This window comes from Engraulis encrasicolus, chromosome 10 (genome assembly GCF_034702125.1).
Source record: "Engraulis encrasicolus isolate BLACKSEA-1 chromosome 10, IST_EnEncr_1.0, whole genome shotgun sequence".
Taxonomy (NCBI): Eukaryota; Metazoa; Chordata; class Actinopteri; order Clupeiformes; family Engraulidae; genus Engraulis; species Engraulis encrasicolus.
This window is the reverse complement of record NC_085866.1, coordinates 44,256,643-44,269,209: the sequence shown is the minus strand read 5'-3', so window position 1 is coordinate 44,269,209 and position 12,567 is coordinate 44,256,643.

Sequence of the window (12,567 nt, the reverse complement as noted above, 5' to 3'; positions counted from 1 at the left end):
CAGTACGGAGCAGTATAGTAAAGTACATTACAGTACAGTAGAGTATAGTACAGTACAGTACAGCACAGTACAGTAGCATACAGTACGCTGCAGTACAGTAGCATACAACAGTACGGTGCAGTATAGTAAAGTAAAAGTACAGTAGCATATAGTACGGTGCAGTACAGTACAGTGTGGTATATCACATTACAGTACAGTATAGTACAGTACCGTACAGTACAATACAGTACAGTACAGTATAGCAGAGTACACTACGCCACAGTACAGTACAGTATAGTCTTGATGACTTGTAAGCTACTTTGACAGCTGTATCCCCCCAAAGCCAATGGCATTTCCACATGCTGTTGTTTAAAGTTTTTGAAAGACTTGAGTGTGTGAGAGAGGGAAGGCAGGCAGATATGTTTTAACCCTATCCAGACCGAGCTTTTTTGGCATTCCTGGGACCGGGGGGGAGGGGGGGGGGGGGGGGCTCTTTTGACCCCCCCCCCTCATAACTTAGGAACCGAATGCCGTATGACCACCAAACTTGGAGGGGATGATCTTCAGCCAAAGATATATGAATTACATCAGTTTGGTGCCCAAAATGTCACCTTCATGTATTTTCCATCTAACTTGGGAAATGCACATCAATTTTGGTTATTATTTGCTTCAGACCACTTCAAATGTTCACAAGGGTGTCTGATGCTAATGAAAATGTAAAAAAATATGAAAAGTGATGATTATGAGACTTAGATCAGTGATTTTTGGTCAGGCGTACCTGTCAGAAAACCGTTGCCATGGCAACAACAAAAATTATAAACCTAATCTTTTGGTATCACACTGTAGCCAACTTCATTTTAGGAAAAGTCACAAAGTTTCGTAGTCATAGCTTTAGTCATTCAGGAGTTATACGACATCAAAGTTTGTGCGGGCACTTTTAGCCCCCACCCCGGTCTGGATAGGGTTAAACAAAGGACCACTCGCACAAATAAAAAATAACAAGCAATCAATAAATTAAGTGGTTAGGTAGCCAACATGTCATCTAAGTTTAAGCAAAGTAGACCAGAAAACCATTTTGACAATACATGCAGTACATAAAGTATTTGTCAATATAGCCTACTGTATGTATGGTGTATTGCACGTTGATTATTCATAATTTCCCAAGCATAAAGGCCCCTATCACTCCACAGTACACTTAGGACTTGAGATATACATATCTGACCACAAATCAATATATATTTTATTTTGTAATGACCTTATAGAGGTAGATAATCCAAGCTGACACATGATATGTACATGTATTATTCACTTGATTGATATGAAAATTGAGCATTTCACTTGGGCTCCTGGGCTTAAATCATTGAGGGGGTCCTAAGGAAGCATCGTGCAAAGTTTCACGCTTTTCAAGTTCAAGTTCAAGTTCAAGTCAAGTTTATTGTCAATTTCTTTACATGCACTGGTCATACAAAGAATTTGAAATTGTGTTTCTTGCTCTCCCATGCAGACATAGACTAATCTAGGTAAGGACATAGACAGTATAGACATAGACAGTACTCATACATGGACATAGACAGTATGGACGTAGACATTGCTCATACAGACATTTAAAGTGCAAGACTGGACAACAGAAGACTTGTAGAGAACATACATTAAGAGTAGGTATTTTGTTGTGCTTTTTCTAAAAGTCCTTTATAGCGTTCTGACATAGTAATAGTAGCATTTGAAGAAAATAAATAATTAAAAAAGGTTTATTAAAGCTTATTTTATTAGCTTTTGTCAGCTCCGTAACAGTAGTGCCCTTTTTGTCCCATAACCGATTCCAATAATATGTATTGTGGCCATCTAGGAAAATGGACGGCCATCTTGGATTTCAAGTGGCCTGCATGCCTTTTCAAAAGAAGTGTGTCTAAGGAGTATCTATGACAATTCCAGTGCTTGTATCACCATTTGAACAGTTGTTTCAGTTGCTAATTCATATCTGCATGGCGGCCATCTTGGAAAATGGCCGCCATTTTGTTTTTTCACCTGGATAGCGACCTTTTCTAAAAGAGTAGGGTCTGAAGCACCTCTGAACCAAATTTGATGCTTGTATCACCAAGTGAAAGATTGTTTGAGGTATTTGCTGCACTAATAAGTGATTTGGGCGAAAAGAGGCGATTCGAGCGACAGTTTGTAGTTGAACTTCAATGAATATTATGCTAATTAGCTATGAATGTCGTAATGCTTGCATTCTGCTTTTAACAGGCATACTCTGTCACTTCCATCGCTTCCATCTTTGCAGGGCCGGCCCAAGGCATAAGCGAACTATGCGATGGCCCCCTGTGAGCAGCAAAGTTCTAGAAATAAACTCTCCACCATTTTCCCTAGTCATATATTACTGACATAATGGAAACAGGAGCCATTATATATCAGGGGACACCTCAATGGTACAACGGGTACAAATGGGTACAACGTCATTTTGCAAGTACCACTTTTAAATTGCACAAACTCTACAATAAATGTAGAATATAACGAAGAGTTAAAGTTTTGAAGCAAAACTAAGATTTCCTTTCATGAAAAATGGCTTTTCATTTGAATTTTTTTCTCCAAGAAGTACAGTACATGATGGGTACATGATCTACAGACAGCCTACCTATGTCCTTAGTTCATCCCCTCACTCATGCAAGTAAATGAAGCTTGTGAAGCATCTAATGCTGAGTAGGTGGTGGTATAGGGGGCCCCGGATGACATTTTGCTTAGGGCCCCATAAAGGCTTGGGCCGGTCCTGCATCTTTGTAGCTAGATCGCTAGATCTGGTGTGTTCGGGTAATGCTTTACACACTACACTGCCCATAATTCTTACATTTTGAAAGTTAAATTATGTTTAACATTGATACAATACATATTTTTTTATTCCATGATTAGAGTAAATTAAAATGTCAGCACACCTACATTGCAACACCTGCAACCCCCTTTGAAAACAAACCGCTTTCCGATATACGTACATCAATGAGACTAACGAAGATTGTGGCATATACAGTCACTAATACACACCTGACAATCAGACTACTTTTTGTATACGGGTCATTCTAAGTCAGGGGTGTCAAACATACGGCCCGCGAGCCGCATCCGGCCCGCCAGAGGGTTCCATCCGGCCCGGATGTAAAAAAAAAAAAAAAAAAAGTTTTTTTTTTTTTTTTTAACGAAATAACCGAAATGCGCAATTACGGCCCTCGGGGCAAAATCGAGACCTGCATGACATTAACCCAATGGTCCCTCTGTTACACTGTATATACAAACCCCAACTCCGGTGAAGTTGGGACGTTTGGTAAACAGTGAATAAAATCAAAATGCTATCATTTTCAAAACAATCAATCTATTCATTAGATGGAGAATAGTGAAAAGACAACATATTAAGTGTTAAAACCGAGAAAAAATATTGTTTTGGGGGACATATATACTCATTTCTAATTTGATAAATCCAACACGTCTCAAAAGAGTTGGGACGGGGACAATAAATGGCAGCAAATGTCGAGGAAGACTAAAAACAAAACAAAAGACAACACTTAACACATTAACCGATGAGATGATTTTATTTTATTTTTTTTGATCAAATTTTTATTATGATTTTTGTTATAACAGAGTTACAAATCACGTAAAATAGGAAAAAGAGGGAGGGGCAGGGGAGACAAGACTCGACAAACACGACACAGACACATAACAACTGCAAAGACAGGAAACAGACAAACATAAAGATAAAACACAAGACAAAAACTAAGATTAAACAAAACAAAAAAATAAAACAAAAAAAGGCTCTAGTGCCCCATCAAGTCCTTGATAGAGACTGCTAGGTTACGCCAGAAGTCCAAAGTCTTTTCTGAAGCTCCATTGACTCTAGCTGTGGATAGTTCCATGAATATAACGTCCAAAAACGTGAGGCTCCAATGGCGCATTGAGAGGTCATGGGGTGGCTTCCACCGTGTAGCTACCATCTTCTTGGCAGCGGTTAGTCCAGCATAGATTCCCCTCTGAGTTACTCCAGCAACACAGAGAGGCGACAAGTCATTCAAAATCAAAACACCCATGTGAACAGGCACATTGACATTGAACAAACGAGACAGACAAGATGCAACATCACTCCAAAACTGAGAGACAGGGCCACAGTCCCATAACATGTGGAGAAAGGTGCCGTGAGATTGAGTTGGGCAAAACGTGCATAACGGGCTATTGACTATTTTCATGTGGTGCATCCTTACAGGGGTCAGATAGGTTCTATGGATGAAGTTATAATGAATGTTTTGGTGATCAGGGTTACGCGAGACCTCTGAGATGCTGGACCAAACGTTGTCCCAATCAAATTCTTCGCTTAGATCAGGACAGTCCCGCAACCAGACCCTTTCTATAGGGAGGCCAATATGTTTGGGTATGGCCAAGAAGTGGTAAAGCCTAGATACCATACCTTTTGTTGATGACTGACTAGTAAACAGTTTACGGATAGGATGAGTAGGCAAGGAACTTTGCCAGGGGACACCATGTGCTTTGAGCGCAGATCTTAATTGTAAATAGAAAAAAAAGGTAGAACGTGGCAAATTGAATGTATTTTGTAAGTCAGAGAATGGTAACAAGCCAGAGTCACTGAATATATCTTTTAAATAATGAACCCCTCGTTGTTCCCAATGCGGTGCTGTTACAGGACTCCCACCTATCAGTAACGACTTATTGTGGAATACAGGGGAATGTGAGTGCCAGTTACAGTTTATGCGACAAAACTTTTCTACTACCCGCCAGGTCCTGATGAGGTTAGAGATGATGGGCCCAAATCTTAGTTGGCATTGCTTATTAGAAATACTAGAAAAGAGAACATCCTGTAATGGCCATGGTTTCGTCTTGGCGCGTTCTAAAGTAAGCCAAGAAGCAGGCATGTCGGGATTAAGCCAAGTAAGGAAAGGTCTTAAAACAAAAGACCAAAAATACAGTTTAAAATCAGGAACAGCCAAACCACCATTGTCCTTTTTCCTCTGAAGGGTGGCCAGTTTAAGTCTCGGCCGCTTGCCTTTCCAGATGAATTTAGAAACGGCTGAATGTAATTTAGTCCAGTAGTCAGTAGGAGGCGATAGAGGAAGCATGGAGCTGACAAAATTGATCCTGGGCAGGATGTTCATTTTTACAATTGAGGCACGGGCTTGGATAGACATCGGGAGAAGCACCCATTTTTCCATATCCTTCAAAACGTTATTTTGGGCTACTAAGAAATTGTGTTTAACAATTTTATTTAGGCAGGGGAAAATCTCCACACCAAGGTATTTAAATTGCTTGACAATCGGAATGCAAGAAGAAATGTTGGAGTTGCAGGCGGCCTCATTCAAGTGAAGGAGTGCAGATTTAGACCAATTGATTTTAAAACCTGACATTTTGCCATAATTCTCACAAATAGACAGAAGATGGGGGATGGATTGAGATGGATTTTCTAGATAGACCATGATATCATCTGCAAATAAAGAGAGATGATGACGTGTGTCGTGTAGTGTTATAGGAGATACCAACTGGGACAGACGAACAGCTTGGGCAAGGGGTTCTAACGAGAGAACAAACAGTGCAGGGCTCAGGGGACAACCCTGTCGTGAGGATCTAGAGACAGGAAACAGAGAAGAAAATGTACGCCCGGTTAAGACGCGTGCCGATGGATTAGAGTACATAACTTTAATCATCCCAATGAAAGATTGGCCAAAGCCCATCACCTCCAGCACAGACCATAGAAAGGGCCATTCCAATCTGTCGAACGCCTTCATGGCATCCAGAGATAGGAGTGACATTGGTGTATTGCAGGACTCTGCCGCATCAATAATGTGCAGAAGACGTCTAACATTGTCTGCAGCCATTCTTGTTTTTATGAATCCAGTTTGGTCATGATCGACTAAATTGGGCATGAAAGGCTCTAGGCGTTGGGCTAAAAGCTTGGCAAAAATTTTAAGGTCAGAGTTCAAGAGGCTTAACGGCCTATAACTAGAGCAGTCAGAAGGATCTTTATCTTTTTTCAGGAGCAATGAGATCAAGGCAGTGTTAACATCCCTTGAGAGTTCCCCTTTATCAAGAGAGAACAGAATCATGTCAAGTAGGTAAGGCCCCAGTTGTTCCCAAAACGTTACATAGAACTCAGGGGGGATCCCGTCCAAACCCGGGGATTTTCCTTTCTGCATACTCTGTACTGCCTCCTTCAGGTCATCTAGCGTGATTGGTTTGTCTAAGACGGCCGAATCTTCTGCTGTGAGCCGCGGCAAATTAAGGTTTTCTAACCATGAAACACACTGGGCTTTGTCTAGAGTGACGTCAGATTCATATAAGTTCGTATAAAAACTCTGAAAGGTAGCATTGACTTCGACAGGGTCAGTCTTGATGACGCCATCCTCAGATTTAATCATAGGTATATCTGCAAAGTGATCATTGGCCCTAATTCTCATGGCAAGTAGATGACTAGGTCTAGCGCCTTGAAAATAATAGCGTTGCCTTGTCCTGTGAATTAGAAATTCTGACTTCTGTTTTAGAATGTTATTAATTTCCTTTTTGACTAAAGACCGTTTTAGGTCTGTTTGATCTGTGAAATTTGTTTGTAGTAGGGAGTCCAACCTGGAGAGCTCAGTCTCAAGATTTTTAAGATGAAGGGACTTGGCTTTATGTTTGCTAGAGCAGTATAGAATAGCATTGCTCCTAATGAAGCCTTTTAATGCATCCCACAAAATCCTGGGGTCCCCTACTGACCCAACATTGAAGCTTGTAAACATATCAAATTCAGTAATAAACTGAGAAATATAAGTTTCATCTTTCAATAATGAAGTGTTGAAACGCCATCTAACAGCACGTTGGGACAGATTCCCAAGGGTAGTAGAAGATAGAACGCCTTTATGATCAGAAAGTGCAATACAAAGTAGCTCTGATTTTTCTATAGTGTTGAAAAGATGGGGAGACACGAAGAGGAAATCAATTCTAGAAAAAGATTTATGCCTGCCAGAATAAAAAGAAAAGTCCTTGTGAGTGGGGTTTATTACACGCCAGATGTCTATAAGCCCTAAATTATTGGCCCAAAACCTCAAAGCATTTGTGGCCTGCGCCTGGTCCCCTGTTGCCCTCGCACCCGACCTGTCTACCAAGGGGTCCCACACAGCATTAAAATCCGCACCTACCATGAAGTAGCAATCTTCCAGTTCTAACATTTGATGTGTGAGTGTATTGTAAAATATTTTGTCATAATTATTGGGGGCATAAGCTGATATCAGAGCAATTTTCCTATTAGAAAATTCCACAGTAGAAATCACAATTCTGCCTGAATTATCCGACCATGTCGACAATATTTTAAGTGAGAGATTTCGTTTGACAACAATAGCCACACCTTTTGTTTTTGTATTGGCAGAAGATGATGCAATTGTGTGGTAAAATCTATTAGCCAGGCGGCTGTTGTCAGCCTGAAGTAAATGTGTCTCCTGTAGGAAAGCAATGTCAACATTTTTCCTTTTCAGTAGTCCTAGAGTGCTAGTTCTTTTATGAGGGGCATTTAAACCACCACAATTCCAGACTAACGTTGTCAGTTCACCCATTATCAAAAAAGAGACGTATTAGCGGAGAGTGCGCACAAATAGATGTGTCAACGCCGCCTTTTACATCATCAGAACAGTTGAGGGCATTGTGATTTGACGTTACACGGAACATGTAGAGCGCGAACATACAAAAACAGACGAGACGGTGACACACGGGGGAGTAGTACACGTAGGGGGAAAACATATAAAGCCAAACGGCAAACACTGAAAGTAGGTCTGTGACCAGCAATGGAAACGGGCAGCGAGAAAGGAACCGGCCCAACAATATGAAGGTAAAATATTCCAGCTAAATACCTGGTTACAATGCTCTAAGAGTATTCAGAGTAAGGACATGCTAGAGCGTAACATTGTTACGGGTCAACACAGCCCAGAGTGTAGCCTACTCAGCATCATTTTACGGCAAGGAGGAAATGGGCAAATAATGGGCTGTTGCAACGGTTTTGAATATTAAACATCAAAAGGGTAATATGAACATTCAAGTTATGAGATGAATAACCTTATAAGAAACATGAGCATAGCATGTCCTCGGATCGACATAGCCTATCAGTCATCATCCTGTACGTTACCAGCCGCATCCGAAGCATCCTCTTCAGAGGCGGGCGCCTCCTCCTCCAAAAGGAGAGGGGAGAGAGCCCGACGTTTACGCACAAAGTCCTCAGCCTGTCTTGCAGATGTAAACGACCTGAAACGGCCGCCCTCTTTGATCTTCAGTATCGCAGGGTAGAGGAGGAAAAACTCCAGCCCTTTGTTGCGAGCCAAATCCATGGCATTGCGGAAGGCTTGGCGACGCTTCACGGTGTAGTTACTGTAGTCGGCGGTGAATCGTAAAACTCGCTCCCCAACCTTCAGCTCCACTCCACGCGCTGCCCGTAGGATAGCCTGCCTCGATGTAAAACGAAGTACGTTGAAGATCAGGGTTCTTGGGGCGGTGTCTGACTCCTCTGTAGCGTTTCTGTATATTCGGTGGGCTCTCATGATCTCGATGCCAATGCCATCGTCTGCCAGCTTAGGGAACCATGTCGTGAGGGAGTGCGACAGGTATTGAACTGCATTAGAACCTTCCAGTCCCTCTGCTAGTCCAATGATTCGGATATTGCATCTCCGACTTCTGTCCTCCATTTCTGCCATTTTTTCCTCCAAGTCTCGCAGAGATCGGGCTTGTTCATCCAGGGTCTCAGAATTACTTTGCGCAGTGGCTTTGAGATTGTCGACTTCAGATCTAACGGCATTGAGGTTAGCGGTTAGCGTTGCTAGTTGCTGGTGGATAGCAGTTAGCTTTCGCTCGTTGTGTTCCCCCACATGTTGAATCTGAGCGAGGCGAGGCTCCAATTTTGCCAACAAAGCCTCCGCAATAGCGTCCACATCTTGACCCTTGGTCTTGGATTTTTGAGACATGTCACTTTCAAAGAGTTTACACAATTCGCAGTAAAGTTATAATATGATATTTCGCAGGTAAAGCTAGTAAATGAATAAGTTGAGCCGGGAGCTGAAACTTCAAGCTGCCATCTCGGTCCAGGCGATCACGTGACTTCAAATACCCCGATGAGATGATTTTATATAAAAAACAGTGTTAATTCCTATCTTGGACATGATTTCACCAGCTTAAATGGTGGGTGTATTCCTTGTCATGTTTTGCAATGTTTTCCTTTCTGTAGTGCTTACAGTGTGACAGGTCTTGACCAAAAGCCAACCATTTTATCACCTGCTGGTCCTTATGATGGAGCCAAACTGTTAAAACATAGTAGAGAATGCAATTTGACCTCACTATGTGGCAGTAATCGAAGATCTCCCTTCAAAATATAATGCATGAGTGGCTTTTCATGCTGTTTAAAACCCATTTATACCATTCAGCACTGTATTTAACTCTACAGATGAGTGAGAACATCTTAACCAATGCACTACTGCACCCACATGCCATCATGGAGGCTGACTTTTGAAGTTAGCACTAACACAAGTTGGATGGTCCATTTTCACTGTAGCACAGGATGTGCAATGCTCTATTATTGTCAAAAAGAATGGACTTCTACAACTTCTGCTGACTTCTGTAAGCAAAGGACAGTTTCCCATGTCTTCTGGGTTTATTTCAAGTGAGCTCAGGTGCTTAGGAGAATGTTACACCCCTGTATCATTTGCACGCATTAAGCATTCTTAATATGGTCAATTTTCAATAGCTCTAGCACTCCAGGAATTAGAGTGAGACTACAGCCAATATATATTTCATGATGTCATGAACCTATACAATGATTTTAGTAACAAAAATATGTCTTATATACACTCAATCGTGGTAAATCAAAGGGAATTCAAAAATGTATGTAATAACTATGGTAATTATACCCTTTGCATCTTTAATTCTGAGTGACTCAGCCTCTCTGTGATGATCTTATACCTGGACACCTATATTGTCCGTCAGTACTATTCATTTTGAAATGTTCTTCTTTGTTGTTTTATCTTATTTGGATGTTTACTAAATTTCACTGATCCCCGTCCCAACTTATTTGAGATGTGTTGGATTTATCAAATTAGAAATGAGTACATATGTCCCCCAAAACAATATTTTTTCTCGGTTTTAACACTTAATATGTTGTCTTTTCACTATTCTCCATCTAATGAATAGATTGAATGTTTTGAAAATGATAGCATTTTGATTTTATTCACTGTTTACCAAACGTCCCAACTTCACCGGAGTTGGGGTTTGTATGTAGTAAAGTGCACATCACACTTCTATTATAAATAGTGAATTTGTACTGTAACAGGCATTTGATAAAGCTCATATACAGTATTATAGACCTCATGTATAGAGATAAAATGTTAATACTTCTTATTCGTATTGTATTGGTATTGGTTGTAATTAAATAATAAATATAATTGGATTTGTATTGGTTCCTATTAAGCTCAAACTGGAAACGGGATGTTAGAATGCGTGAAAATGCAGGAAATTACATATAAGAAATACAACATTTTCTGAGGGAAAACCCCCAGACCCCCTGCCAACATTAACTGTCCCATATTTAATGAATTGACGGTTGGCAATGAATGAATGAAGTCAACGAAATTTTGCATAGGATTATCAGCATTGCATTGCTTTCTACATATTCAACACACTTAAAACGTGATAGTACTGAACACTAATCCTCTGCTTTACGTTTTTTTTTTTTTTTGCGATGATGTCACTAATGTGGCCCGCTTGAGGTCCACATGGGTTGTATGCGGCCCCCAGACCAAAATGAGTTTGACACCCTTGTTCTAAGTTTACAGTGCACTTTTGGCAAACGCGTAATGTCAATTATCAGGGTTTTTTTTTCCAAATAAATGACCTAGATGTTTCCATAGTGTATATATTTAACTTTCCAAACAAACAAATTGCCAAGCTTAATCTTAAATCATTTGATAAATATACTCTAATGAAAGCAAACATTTGGATTATTTTGTCAACAGTGTTATGGACAAATACTATGTCATTTCAAACATATATAAAAATACTACAGAGTTGAAACAACATACGTTTGAAAGTGCTTATGTCCCTTAACAATAATGTTGTCATTACTCTGTGCAACTGATATAGAAAATGTGATTGTTGAGCTTCATAAGTAGGATGTTATGATTCACTGTGATACAGACTGACACATTTTTCATTATAAATCTCTGTAACGTCTGATTTGAATTTAGTCACCCTCCTTACACAAGACTTCCCTCTCCAGAGATAATCCCTTGTGTCTGTTCATAGGACTTTTCCAACACATAAGGGATCAATAGCATAAAAACACTTTCAAAACAGTCAACCGTGTTACTCAACTGTGTTACGGTCAACAGTGCAGGGGAACAAGTCGGCACTTTTTTAGGAGAAAAAACAGAGCAGACAAACCCATCTCCCTAGAACACAAATTATTTTGTTTGTTTGTCTGTCAATATGGAGATAAATTGGCAAAAACATACTCCTCCTCAACTGTCATAGCTGATGCGTAACACCATTGACGGTAACACGGCTTGACATTTCAGCCATTTTTATGGTGCTGTGCTAACTGAGGACCGCTATGAGAACATGAAAAAGAATGGATTAAATTATGGAAGGATGGAGCTCAAAACTTACCAAAAAGTCTTTCCACATCCTGCCAAAGGGGTTATGACATCACGTGATGTTATTCGTATGGCCTAAGACCAAACCATTACTGATTTATGGAGGGGATTTATTTGGAAAACAGGACAGCATGAAAACGCCCAAAACCAGTATTAAATATTCATTCTTGCTGAGGGAAATAATGCCATGTCTTCACTTTCTGTATTATATGAAAGATAAATGTGTGCTAATGTCCAAACATCATTGGATGCAGTTAATAGTTAATGGAATTGGCAAATAAAATCCATGGACTTAAAAGCGCAGCCGAATCGTAGAATGACCCATACAACAGCAGAGTCTTTTTCTGAAACCGTAGATCTTCTAATCAGACTCATAATAGAATAACAAGACGAAAATCAGATTGTTTAGGGTGCCAACAAACTTGGTATGTTTTGCACCTTTTCACAGGCACACAATTATCCACTTCAGGTTGGAATACAGTGACCACAAGTCACAGAGAGCAGGGACAATGTCCAACGTTTCATGATAATGAGGCTCGGGATGGCTTCACAATTGTGTGAAATACCTTCTTGTGTGGATCCAGAGGTAACACCTGGCAGCCTTGCAGACAGATACACACAGAGATACCAGATACACACCTAGACAACAGATAGGCCTACCACATAGGGCTCGTTATGCTGAAGTCAGTGATAGAACTGGCCTCATTAATCAGAAAAGAGAAAGTTCTGTCAGACAAAGAGTACAGCTCACCAGACCACACCAGAGGCGATGATACCAAAGATTTTCTCTCATTCCGTCTCTGTCTCTCGTCTCTGTGGACTTTTTCATCATTTTACCCTTGTGTATTGCCAAGGAGTGATTGTATGACTATTGTAAATAAAGGTTGCTTTAGAATCTCAAACACAATCTCTCTCTCTCTCTCTCTCTCTCTCTCTCCCTCTCTCT